The sequence below is a fragment of the Dendrobates tinctorius genome, unplaced genomic scaffold (genome assembly GCF_039654945.1).
Source record: "Dendrobates tinctorius isolate UK_male_01 unplaced genomic scaffold, ASM3965494v1 ptg000028l, whole genome shotgun sequence".
NCBI classification, from domain to species: Eukaryota; Metazoa; Chordata; class Amphibia; order Anura; family Dendrobatidae; genus Dendrobates; species Dendrobates tinctorius.
This window is the reverse complement of record NW_027361696.1, coordinates 33353332-33365931: the sequence shown is the minus strand read 5'-3', so window position 1 is coordinate 33365931 and position 12600 is coordinate 33353332. Positions and strand designations below refer to the sequence as shown.

General features: G+C 46.9%; 1 protein-coding gene across 1 annotated transcript in view; it reads right to left on the bottom strand.

Annotated features, from left to right (window-relative positions):
- MAG (myelin associated glycoprotein) overlaps positions 1 to 11622 on the bottom strand; it is a 157425-nt gene extending 145803 nt beyond the window's left edge. The window contains exon 1 of the mRNA XM_073570550.1: positions 11508 to 11622. The gene's annotated coding sequence lies outside the window, so the exon portion shown is untranslated. The remainder of the gene's footprint in view (positions 1 to 11507) is intronic.
- Positions 11623 to 12600: the final 978 nt, after the last annotated feature.

Here is a 12600-nt window from a genome sequence, read left to right as displayed (position 1 = left end):
CGTGGGCACTTAGCCTCACTGTGACATGCCCATCTGCCCTGTTTGTGACTTATTGGCTCCATTGTTATGGAAATGGCCGATACCACTCCCCCTTTGCTGCAACGCATCTCTCTGGGTGGAGCGCACCTGCACACTTGGCCCGTGCGTCATGGGGTGGTCACGTGACATAGGTGACCAGTTACTGATGACGTTGGATGGTGACGTACACGCTGCTTGGCTTCGGGGGATGTAAGTCAGCATGGGGTTGGCTGGTGGGTAAGCGCCAATATGATGATACCATAAGGAAGCCTATGATAGGCTGTCTCATTGATTTATTAGTATTTTGGCACTTCTATTTCAGGTGGTCCTGATTGGATCCCTAGAGTAAGGATTTACAGTACATACACAGGGGCCTCCGTTCTTGGTGATTCATTTATGGTATCCGTGAGGATAGGGATGCATTTTTTCTACTGGCTGATGATGTATCACAATTTTGTATAAATTACATGAGCATTGACCAATTTGAGACATGACCTTATCATACATTATACTCATTATAGATGTGTGATTTATACCAGTGAATGAGACTGTATGTAATTTTTGGTGATTTTGTTGATAATTTATGTAATTTAAGTTTGGGGGCTGTGCTTCTGTGGTGACGGGTGCTGTGTCTCCACACTACATAAACCGGCCCTTTGTGTTGTTATGTATACTTGATAATGTCCTGCTACAGGGCGAAACGTCGTGACTAGAGTTGAGCGAAACGGGTCGAAAAAATTCAAAAGTCGCCGACTTTTGGCAAAGTCGGTTTCTTGAAACGAAACCCGACCCTAGGATGAGGTCGGCCACGAGGTCGGCGACTTACGCGCCAAAGTCGCGTTTCAAAAGTTTGTTTTGCGCTCTTTTTCAGCCAATCAGGATCCACGGACACTGTGGGCAACGTGATGACATAGGCACGGGTCACCACCATCTTTCAGAAGGGCATGCAAGTGATTGGCTTGCTTTGGTGGGCGTCACAGGGGGTATAAAAGGGCGTGCACGCCGACCGCCATCTTACTTCTGCCGATCTTAGTATAGGGAGAGGTTGCTGCTGATTCTGTAGGGAGAGCGTTAGGCAGGGAAGAAGACAAAAAAACTGCTTCTGCTGCTAGCGATTTGGCCTGCACAACACACCAGTCACTGTGTGTGCAGTGCAAGGGGAGGCTATATAGTGGTGTATCAGTGGTGTTGGTTGTTGGGCTGCCTTTTAAGGCTTCCTGACAGGCTGGCATTGCTGTTTACCCACTGCTCCGCAAACTGCTTTTTTAAAAGCAATCCCAATTTTTTTTTTTTGTCCTGCTGAGAAGAAAAAAAAACTGCTTCTGCTGCTAGCAATTTGGCCTGCACAACACACCAGTCACTGTGTGTGCAGTGCAAGGGGAGGCTATATAGTGGTGTATCAGTGGTGTTGGTTGTTGGGCTGCCTTCTAAGGCTTCCTGACAGGCTGGCATTGCTGTTTACCCACTGCTCCGCAAACTGCTTTTTTAAAAGCAATCCAATCTCCCTTATCCTCTAGTCACTTTTGTCACAGCTGTGCCATCGAGCCTGTCACATAGCGCTCAGATATTCATTGGGCCTCACACAATCCAAAAGTGTCCAGTGTCCAAAAGTGTGTGCAGAGATTCAAAATCTCCCTTATCCTCTAGTCACTTTTGTCACAGCTGTGCCATCGAGCCTGTCACATAGCGCTCAGATATCAGTGGGCCTCACACAATCCAAAAGTGTCCACTGTCCACAAGTGTGTGCAGATATTCAAAATCTCCCTTATCCTCTAGTCACTTTTGTCACAGCAGTGCCATCGAGCCTGTCACATAGCGCTCAGATATCAGTGGGCCTCACACAATCCAAAAGTGTCCAGTGTCCAAAAGTGTGTGCAGATATTCAAAATCTCCCTTATCCTCTAGTCACTTTTGTCACAGCAGTGCCATCGAGCCTGTCACATAGCGCTCAGATATCAGTGGGCCTCACACAATCCAAAAGTGTCCAGTGTCCAAAAGTGTGTGCAGATATTCAAAATCTCCCTTATCCTCTAGTCATTTTTGTCACAGCAGTGCCATCGAGCCTGTCACATAGCGCTCAGATATCAGTGGGCCTCACACAATCCAAAAGTGTCCAGTGTCCAAAAGTGTGTGCAGATATTCAAAATCTCCCTTATCCTCTAGTCACTTTTGTCACAGCAGTGCCATCGAGCCTGTCACATAGCGCTCAGATATCAGTGGGCCTCACACAATCCAAAAGTGTCCACTGTCCACAAGTGTGTGCAGAAATTCAAAATGTCCCCTGTCCTATAGACACCTTGTACCTTGTTTTACATTACTATATAGTTTGTTGGATTTTGTCTACATTTCTACCAAAAATGAGGAAGGCTGGTGGAAGAGGCCGTGGAATTGGGCGGGGGTTGGCAGCTGGTAATGATGGTGTTGGTGGTGGATCTGATGGTAGTGGCAAGAGCAAAATAGGACCGAATGCAGGAGGTGCTGACCCTGCGTCATCGTCTGGCTACATAAGGCCTCGAACGCTTAGTTTTCTAGGAGTTGGCAAACCGCTTTTAAAGCCAGAGCATCAGGAAAAAGTTTTGTCTTACATTGCTGACTCAGCCTCCAGCTCTATCGCCTCCTCTTCTTCAGTTGTAAAAAGTAAAAGCACTGAGTCGTCATTGGAGGCTCATGTTCATGAACCACACCTTTCCTTGTGTCCTTCACCCCAACCAAGATTGAAGGATGACGCAGGCCATACTACTGATTACTCCATGGAGCTGTTTTCACATACCATGCCTGGATTATCAAGTGAAATGGTGAATTACCCAGGCCAAGATGAATCTGACATGGAGTGCACTGATGCACAGCCGCTGATGGATGATTCTGCTGGTACATTCACTCAGAGCACTACATTGTCCTCGCAGTGTACAGAGCCAGATTCTGACCCTGATGAGACTCAGGTGCCCCTTCCCGCACACTATACCACCATACACGGTGACACAGAGGAAGGTGCACATGACATAGAAGAGGAGGTGATGGATGACCCAGTTGTTGACCCAGATTGGCATCCATTGGGGGAAGAGGGTGCTGCTTCCAATAGCTCAGATGAGGAGCATCCACAGCAGACATCGACATCGCAACAGCTGTTATCTGGCAGGCCCGGAGCACTCCAAAGACAGGTTCCAAACATCAAAAGAGTTGCTGGACAGCTTGTCCAGAGGGTCAAAAGATCACAGCGTGCTAGGCCGCAAAATGTCTGCCAAAGTAGGAAGAGTGCAGTGTGGCACTTTTTTGAACAAAATCCTCATGATCAGGCCAAGATTATCTGTAAGAAGTGCGCAAAGACCTTTAGCCGAGGGAAAAATCTGAAAAATTTGAATACCAGTTGCATGCTTAGACATTTAACCAGCATGCACTTGCAAGCGTGGACACAACACCAAACCTCAAGTGCCACATGTGCAACTGATCACAACGAAGGTAGTCAGCAACGCTACATTGTTTCCCCCACTGTAAGCCCACCGGTTAGCACAGCAGCAAATGTTGAGGTGTCGTTGCAAGACCACAGCAGTCAGGGAATCCCACTGTTATATCAACGAAAGACTGATTCTAGGCCATCAGAAAGAACACCAACTCCATCACCATCATCAACCCTCTCTCAGTCCGCCCTGTCCACCGCTACTTCCACCATATGCAGCTCTCAAGTCCAGCTCACCCTCCCAGACACTATGAGTAGGTCAAGAAAGTACTCAGTCTCTCATCCGCGTACACTGGGTTTGAACGCCCACATTGCCAAACTAATCTCGTTTGAGATGATGCCCTTTCGGTTGGTGGAAAGCACAGCTATCCGCGAACTCATGGCCTATGCAGTACCACGCTATGACCTACCCAGTCGCCACTTCTTCTCTCGCAAAGCCATCCCAGCCCTCCACCATCATGTGAAAGACCGCATTGTCCATGCACTCAAGCAGTCAGTGAGCGGAAAGGTGCACCTCACAACTGATGCATGGTCCAGTCGGCATGGCCAGGGCCGTTACGTGTCCATCACTGCGCACTGGGTTAATGTGGTGGATGGAGGGTCCACAGGGGACAGCGGTGGTGGGACAGTGCTGCCTAGCCCACGGAATAGGAAACAGTTGGCTGTAGGCGTTCGACCCTCCTCCTCCTCCACCTCCTCCAGAAGCGAAAGCTCGTCCACAGAGCGCAGTCGTACGAGCACCCCATCTGCAGCTGCCACTGTTGCACACGATGTGTCCCCCTATCGAGCAGCTAGTGGAAAGCGTCAGCAGGCTGTGTTGCAGATGATGTGTTTGGGCGACAGACACACCGCCGAGGTGCTGGCCGAGTACTTGAAGCGACAAACTGAGTCATGGCTGGGCAGTGTACATCTTGAGGCAGGCAAGGTAGTTAGTGATAACGGCCGTAATTTTGTGGCAGCCATAGCCCTTTCAAAACTCAGCCACATACCTTGCTTGGCTCACACCTTGAACCTGGTGGTGCAGTGCTTCCTCAAAAATTATCCGGAGTTAACAGCCCTGCTCCAGAAGGTGCGAAGATTGTGCGCGCACATCCGCCGGTCGCCTGTACACTCCGTTCGTATGCAGAAGCTGCAGCGATTGCTCCACCTTCCCAACCACCGCCTCATTATCGACATTGCAACAAGGTGGAACTCCACCCTGCACATGGTGGAGCGGCTGTGCGAGCAGAGGCAGGCCATAATGCATTTGTGGGAGGATACATGGCCAGGCACTTTGAGAGCAGACATGGAGTTGACAGGCGTGCAGTGGTCGAAGCTGAAAGACCTTTGTAAAGTCCTTCAGTGTTTTGAGGAATGCACACGGCTGGTAAGCGCAGACGACGCCATCCTAAGCATGAGCATCCCACTTATGCGTCTGCTCATGCAAACTTTGACGCACCTTAAGGAGCAGGCGTCTGCAGCCAATGTTGATGAGGAGGAAGAGGAGGAGGGAATCCTTGATGACATTCAGCCATTGTCTGCTCAGGGACCTCTCCTGGACGAGGTGGAGGAAGAAGAGGAGGAGGAGGAGGATGATGGGAATGATTACTTAGGGGAGGAGGATGCATCTCGTGGGGCAAGTGAAAATGTTGGCGTGGAAGGTCTGGTACAGGGTTTGTGCGTGACTGGAGGGATGTGGATTTGCCAGAAAGTGCTCCTCCACCCAGCACTCGCAGTGCATCATTGACACCGGGAACATTGGCCCACATGTCAGATTATGCCTTGCGGATCCTAAAAAGGGACCCCCGCATTGCCAAAATGATGAACGATGACGACTACTGGTTGGCCAGCATCCTAGATCCACGCTATAAAGGCAAATTACAAAACATCATGCCACAGGAGAACCTTGACCTAATATTGGCTAATAAACAAGCAACTCTGGTAAATCGGTTGCTTGAGGCATTCCCAGCACACAGCAGCGGTGATGGTTCTCACACGAGCCGTACGGGCCGGGGGCAGCTTGGCAGAGGTGTTCGTGGTGCACACAGCAGAAGTGGCGTTGGAGACAGGGGTTTCATGACAATGTTGTGGACTGATTTTTCAAATACCGCTCACACAACTGGTAATACTGCATCGATGGAAAGTGACAGGAGACAGCAGTTGTCAACTATGGTAACAAACTACTTTTCCTCCCATATCGATGTTCTCCCACACAGGTCATTCCCCTTTGACTATTGGGCCGCTAAACTGGACACCTGGCCTGAATTGGCCCAATATGCCTTACAGGAGCTCGCTTGCCCAGCTGCAAGTGTGCTATCGGAAAGAGTCTTCAGTGCAGCTGGATCAATCCTGACAGAAAAAAGGACCCGTCTGTCAACCCAAAATGTGGATGATCTAACCTTCATTAAAATGAACCACGCATGGGTTTCCAAGGATTTTGTCCCACCATCCCCTGATGACACATAGGGTGACAGAAAAATGGCTTGCTTTGGTCCACCTCTTCCTGGTACTTCACCTATTTCGCCTTTTGCATCAGCTGAATGTCCAACATCAACATATGCCACTTTCTAAAACTCCCTAACTGTGCTGCCTCCCCCCCCATGGCCGGGGTCACCACCTACTGCACGACACCGTGCGAGTGCCGTTGCCCTGGACAGGTGGGTAGGCCGACTCTTGGGCGCGGGCACTGGCACAGGGTCCCTCATAGTGCAATCAAGTGTCTCTGACGGTGGTGGTGCACACCCGCCGTCAGACACACCGCTGTACTATGAGGGGCCCAGTGCCAGTACCGACGCCCACGAGTGGGCCCCCCTTGCTTGGGCAGGGCCACAGCATTTGCAATCTTTACCTCTCCCTGCTCCTCCGCTGTGTAATCTGGGCCGTCAAATCCATACTGTGCCTGACACCGTCTGAGCCTGCCTCCTGAGACATATATTTTGAATGTGTACGCTATCCATACATGTTATCCAGGGATACGGTACCCTTTCTAACCTTTGTGCAATCACGTGCAATCCATACTGGGCCTAACACCGTCTGAGCCTGCCTCATGCTGTATAGACATATATTTTGAATGTGTACGCTATCCATACATGTTATCCAGGGATACGGTACCCTTTCTAACCTTTGTGCAATCATGTGCAATCCATACTGGGCCTAACACCGTCTGAGCCTGCCTCCTGAGACATATATTTTGAATGTGTACGCTATCCATACATGTTATCCGGGGATACGGTACCCTTTCTAACCTTTGTGCAATCATGTGAAATCCATACTGGGCCTAACACCGTCTGAGCCTGCCTCCTGAGACATATATTTTGAATGTGTACGCTATCCATACATGTTATCCAGGGATACGGTACCCTTTCTAACCTTTGTGCAATCACGTGCAATCCATACTGGGCCTAACACCGTCTGAGCCTGCCTCATGCTGTATAGACATATATTTTGAATGTGTACGCTATCCATACATGTTATCCAGGGATACGGTACCCTTTCTAACCTTTGTGCAATCACGTGCAATCCATACTGGGCCTAACACCGTCTGAGCCTGCCTCATGCTGTATAGACATATATTTTGAATGTGTACGCTATCCATACATGTTATCCGGGGATACGGTACCCTTTCTAACCTTTGTGCAATCACGTGCAATCCATACTGGGCCTAACACCGTCTGAGCCTGCCTCATGCTGTATAGACATATATTTTGAATGTGTACGCTATCCATACATGTTATCTGGGGATACAGTACCCTTTCTCACCTTTGTGCAATCACGTGTAATCCATACTGGGCGTGAGAACGGCTGGCGAGCTGTTAAGCAAGCTACAGCACCTGTCCAGACAAGTACAGGGATTCCCTAGCGAGGAGACTTATTTGATTGTTTTCAATGTTGGGACAGCAATTTTTGGGGAGCACTATACTCTGGAGAATGATAGATGGGGCCCACCATACACTGGAACATTTCAAAGGTGGACATCAGACACTGGAGCAGCATTTACAGGGCCCATTATACACTAGAGCATTAGAAATGGGGCCCATTATGTTTGGAGCATTATTTGGGCCCATAAGACAGTGGAGCTTCATCCATGGGGACCAACATATACTGTAGCATTATGTGGAGCTCATCATATACTGTTTCAAACATTATATGGGACCAATGATTCTGTATGGAGAAATAAATGTGCCTCGTCATGAGATGTAAAAAGTGAGGTATTTTTCATTGTACTATACCGCTATTTCTCTGCCGTATCGGAGCATGATGAGTTGTGGTATGTGTTAAAGGGGCGCTCTTTCGCCCAGGGCACATGAAAACCTGGAGCCAGCCCTCCCCCCCCCACAGTTTGTAGCCAAATAACCCCCATTTTTCAGTGCGTAACTTGTATTATGAAGTTAATTAAGGTTGACAAGCTTAAGAAAGAAGAATTGATGCTTTTGGCATTCAAATGGGCACTGTAGGTGTGTTTCCTGTCCTCCTCTCACTGCCGACTTTTATTCCCCATTGACTTACATTGGGTTTCGTGTTTCGGGACGACCCCGACTTTTCCCTATAATCGGACGATCTTGCTCGACCCGACTTTTGGAAAAGTCGGGTTTCACGAAACGAAACGCGACCCTAAAAAACCAAAAGTCGCTCAACTCTAGTCGTGACTTCTTGGTGGAATAAAGCTTTATTTCAACTTCTTCACCGGGATTGGACACTGTTCTAACTTCTTTTGATTGTTGCTATTTTCCATGTGGGTTCCCTGGATCGTGAGCGGGCTTCCTTTATCAGTGAGTGCTGTCAGCCTTCTCTTTATGTGTTTGCCCAGTATATGGGGTGTCTTAACTCTCCCTTGACCCCAGTATATGGGGTTTCCTGACTCTCCCATGACCCCAGTATATGGGGTGTTCTGACTCTTCCGTGATCTCAGTATATGGAGTGTCCTCCTGACTCTCCTTTGACCCCAGTAAATTGGGTGTCCTGATTCTCCCTTGTCCCCAGTATATGGGGTGTCCTGACTCTCCTTTGACTTCAGTATATGGGGTATCCTGACTCTCCTTTGACTTCAGTATATGGGGTATCCTGACTCTCCCTTGCCCACAATATATGGGGTGTCCTGACTCTCTTGACACCAGTATATGGGTTGTCCTGACTCTCCCTTGACCACAGTAAATGGGGAATCCTGACTCTCCCTTGACCCCAGTATATTGGGTGTCCTGACTCTCTTGACCCCAGTATATGGGGATGTCCTTAAACTCCCTTGACCCCAGTATATGGGGTGTCCGCTTTCTTGACCCCAGTATATGGGGTGTCCTGACTCTCCTTTGACCCCAGTATATGGGGTGTCCTGACTCTCCTTTGACCCCAGTATATGAGGTGTCCTGACTCTCCCTTGACCCAAGTAAATGGGGTGTCCTGACTCTCTCTTGACCCCAGTATATGGGAATGTCCTGACTCTCTCTTGACTACAGTATATGGGAATGTCCTGACTCTCGCTTGACCCCAGTATATGGGGCGTCCTGACTTTCCTTTGACCCCAGTATAAGGGGAAGGGGTGTCCTGAAACTCTCTTGACCCCAGTATATGGGAATGTCCTGACTCTTGCTTGACCCTAGTATATGGGATGACCTGACTCTCCTTTGACACCAGTATATGGGATGACCTGACTCTCCCTTGTTCCCAGTATATGGGGTGTCCTGACTCCCTTGACCCCAGTATATGGGGTTTCCTGACTCTCCTTTGACTTCAGTATATGGGTTGTCCTGACTCTCCCTTGACCACAGTAAATGGGGTATCCTGACTTTCCCTTGACCCCTGTATATTGGGTGTCCTGACTCTCTTGACCCCAGTATATGGGGATGTCCTTAAACTCCCTTGACCCCAGTATATGGGGTTTCCTTAAACTCCCTTGACCCCAGTATATGGGGTTTCCTGACTCTCCCTTGACCCCAGTATATGGGGTGTCCTGACTCTCCATTGACCCCAGTATATGGTGGTCCTGACTCTTTCTTGACCCCAGTATATGGGGTGTCCTGACTCTCCATTGACCCCAGTATATGGTGGTCCTGACTCTTTCTTGACCCCAGTATATGGGGATGTCCTTACTCTCCCTTGACCCCAGTATATGGGGTGTCCTGACTCTTTCTTGACCCCAGTATATGGGGTGTCCTGACTCTCCTTTGACCCCAGTATATGGGGTATCCTGTCTCTCCATTACCCCTGCTTCTCCCTTACCCTCTTGACCCCAGTGTATGGGGTGTCCTGACTCTCCCGTGCCATTCCCCAGGGCAGAGCTTGCCCACCCTGGTGTACATCCCTCCTGAACTCGTAATCGGCTGATTCCCCCCAGTATGTATGGCACCTTAGTACGAGGTGCTGACCTCATGCTCGCACCACTAGGCTTTAGGATTGCGTGGGCAGCACTTGCTGATTCAGTTTTGCCACAGATGAGGCTGCCGGTTACATTCCATCAAGATAGTTCATTTTTCATGAGACAAGGTCATTATTTGATTGTGAAAATAAAAAAATACAATAAAAAATCCTAGAATGTAATAATAACACGGGGATGTTTCTGATTTTGGGATAAGCCTTTTCTCCACTGTTTCAGACCAAAGATGATTTTTTTAAAGTTATATCCATTAGTGAACTGCAGAGCCCCTTACCTTATAAAATGTGTCTGCCCTGTGTCTGCTGGTCTTCAGCACCTCATCCACTAACGGACCAGGGAGGAGCTTAAAGAAGATTGACCAAGACGATAAGACGTTCGGCTCTGCCCAGCGGACACCGATCAGTGGATCTACATCCTCGTGCCCACAAATACCCAGTGCCCACACCATACACTGCCAAAATAATGTACCCGACCCATGGGTAGCAGGGTTTACAGGAGAAAGTGAGCAGATTTATATAAAGGTCTGTTGGAAAAGATTCAGTATAACTTATCTCTTTGTTTGTATTATGAATCCAGTGGGCGGGACTATTAGTGATTGACAGCTACCTCTCTAAATGCAGTCATACAGGGAAGACGGTGATTAACTAAGAAGCACCGCCCACTGGACTCCTACCTACAAACTCCAAGGATTTTACTGAATAAAATACAACTTTTACTGAAACTTTTTCCCATACAAATGTCTATCAATCTGATCAGCTCATCCTGCTCTGTAACATCCTACTTGCACATCAAACACCAATTTCAACATGACAGGATCCCTTTCATTTGGAAGTGAGCTTAGCATACAGGAGAAGAAAGACAATAGTTACAGATCCTCCTGCGCTCACTGACCGATTCACTGTTAACTCATGTTATGTACTACAACACATCAAAAGCTGTAGAAACCAAAAGATCTAACGTTTTACATGAGATCCTACTGCAAATATATTAGTCAAAAATATATTCATTTAAGTAACAAACTAAATGCCCCCAAAATTGTCCAAATCCATAATAATAATCATCATCAGCATCGTCCTATAAATAGTAAAAAGAGCTAATTTCATATTATTCAGTAATATTATTATTATTATTATTATTAATGATAATACTAGTTAATAATTAATAATAGTTAAACAATAAATAATCATATAAGCAGTAAAAAGAGTTAATTTTATATTGTTAATAATATTAAAAATAATTATTAATAATAACAGATTAGATTACTAATAGTTAATAATAATCATAAGTAGCAAAAAGCTAATTTCATATTATTCATTAATAATAATTATTCTTAATTATAATGCTAGTTAATAATTGATAACAGTTAATAACAAAAAGTAATAATAATAGCAATAATCATATGTAAAAAAAAATCTAATTTCATATTAATAATAATTACTATTAATGTCAATACTAGTTTATAATAATTAATAATAATTAATAACAGTTAATAATCATATAAGTAGTAAAAATAGCTAATTTCATATTATTAGTAGAAGTATTACTATTATTACTAATACTATTATTACTGTTATTTATTGTCATTACTATTATTAATAATAGTAATGATAATAATAAATAATAATAGATAATAATACTATATAGTCATTCGTATTATTTTTGCTTTTTAGCTTGTGATGGAGGACTCACCCCGGTCAGTCAGGATGGCTTGTCATATCTTCTCCCAGAAGAGATGTGCTGCAGTGTGTGTCATGCCCCGATAATGCACCGACAGTACCAAGTGATACCACCCTCTGCAAGAAACAAAGGACAAATAGCCACAGAGCTGCGAGGATTGTCCCTCTGGACTGACCTCCGGGCCCCTCACAACAGAGCTTTGTTAGGTTGGCACTTGACTCCTTTAACCCTTGGCCCGTGCAGCAGATGATGGTTATGTCTTTTTCTTTTGGGAATATTGGTAAAATGTGCAACGTGCAAAGAAAAAGCCATTAAATGAGGATATCCCGACCATCGATAGCGCTCTACGCTGACATCAGTGTGTCCCATTGGGGTGTCCTCGGACATCAGCTGAGAACGCGCACCTTTATCCACTTACGAGCCGCGAGCCCACACCAGTATTAGAGATGAGCGGATCACTATCGTGGCCACTGGATGGGAGCCCTACACCCGCCTCTTACCTGCTGCCATCCGCAACTTCACTTCTGATCAGCAGGCACAATGTCATCATTGTGGTGTGATGCACAAATGACCCTGCGGATGACGGCCGATGGGAGGCGGCTCATAGGGCTCCTGGAAAACGGACCTGGCTGCAACTCCAGGGTCCTGCATGTTCATTAGCTCATCACTTGTTTATATGTTCTGTCCTCACTTAAGGCGATTGAAAGTGTGTATTATGGCGATGGTGTGAGAAGCCCTACCTTTGAGTCCTTAAAGCGGGGCAGACAGGACCAGGTAACGCTCCTGGGTGGATAGATTCAAATGTGGGTGCAGAGAGATGAATCGGCGGTGGTTTATTTGAGCCATAACCCAAAGACATGAGGTGGTACAATGCAGATGGCACAATTAGCCATTACTGTGATTGTCTCATGGGTGTTCACCCCTGGAGCCACTACTGAGGTCAAAAGACTTTGCTTTCTGCAGCCCAAAAGAGATGTGTACTTCTCACATGGTGACTGGAAGTAAAATGGATGCCAGGAATTGTAATCATACACAAGGTTGCAGGACATTCCCACGTGCTAGAATAAATGAAAAGGAGGTGCGAGGGAGTGACACAAAACTTTTG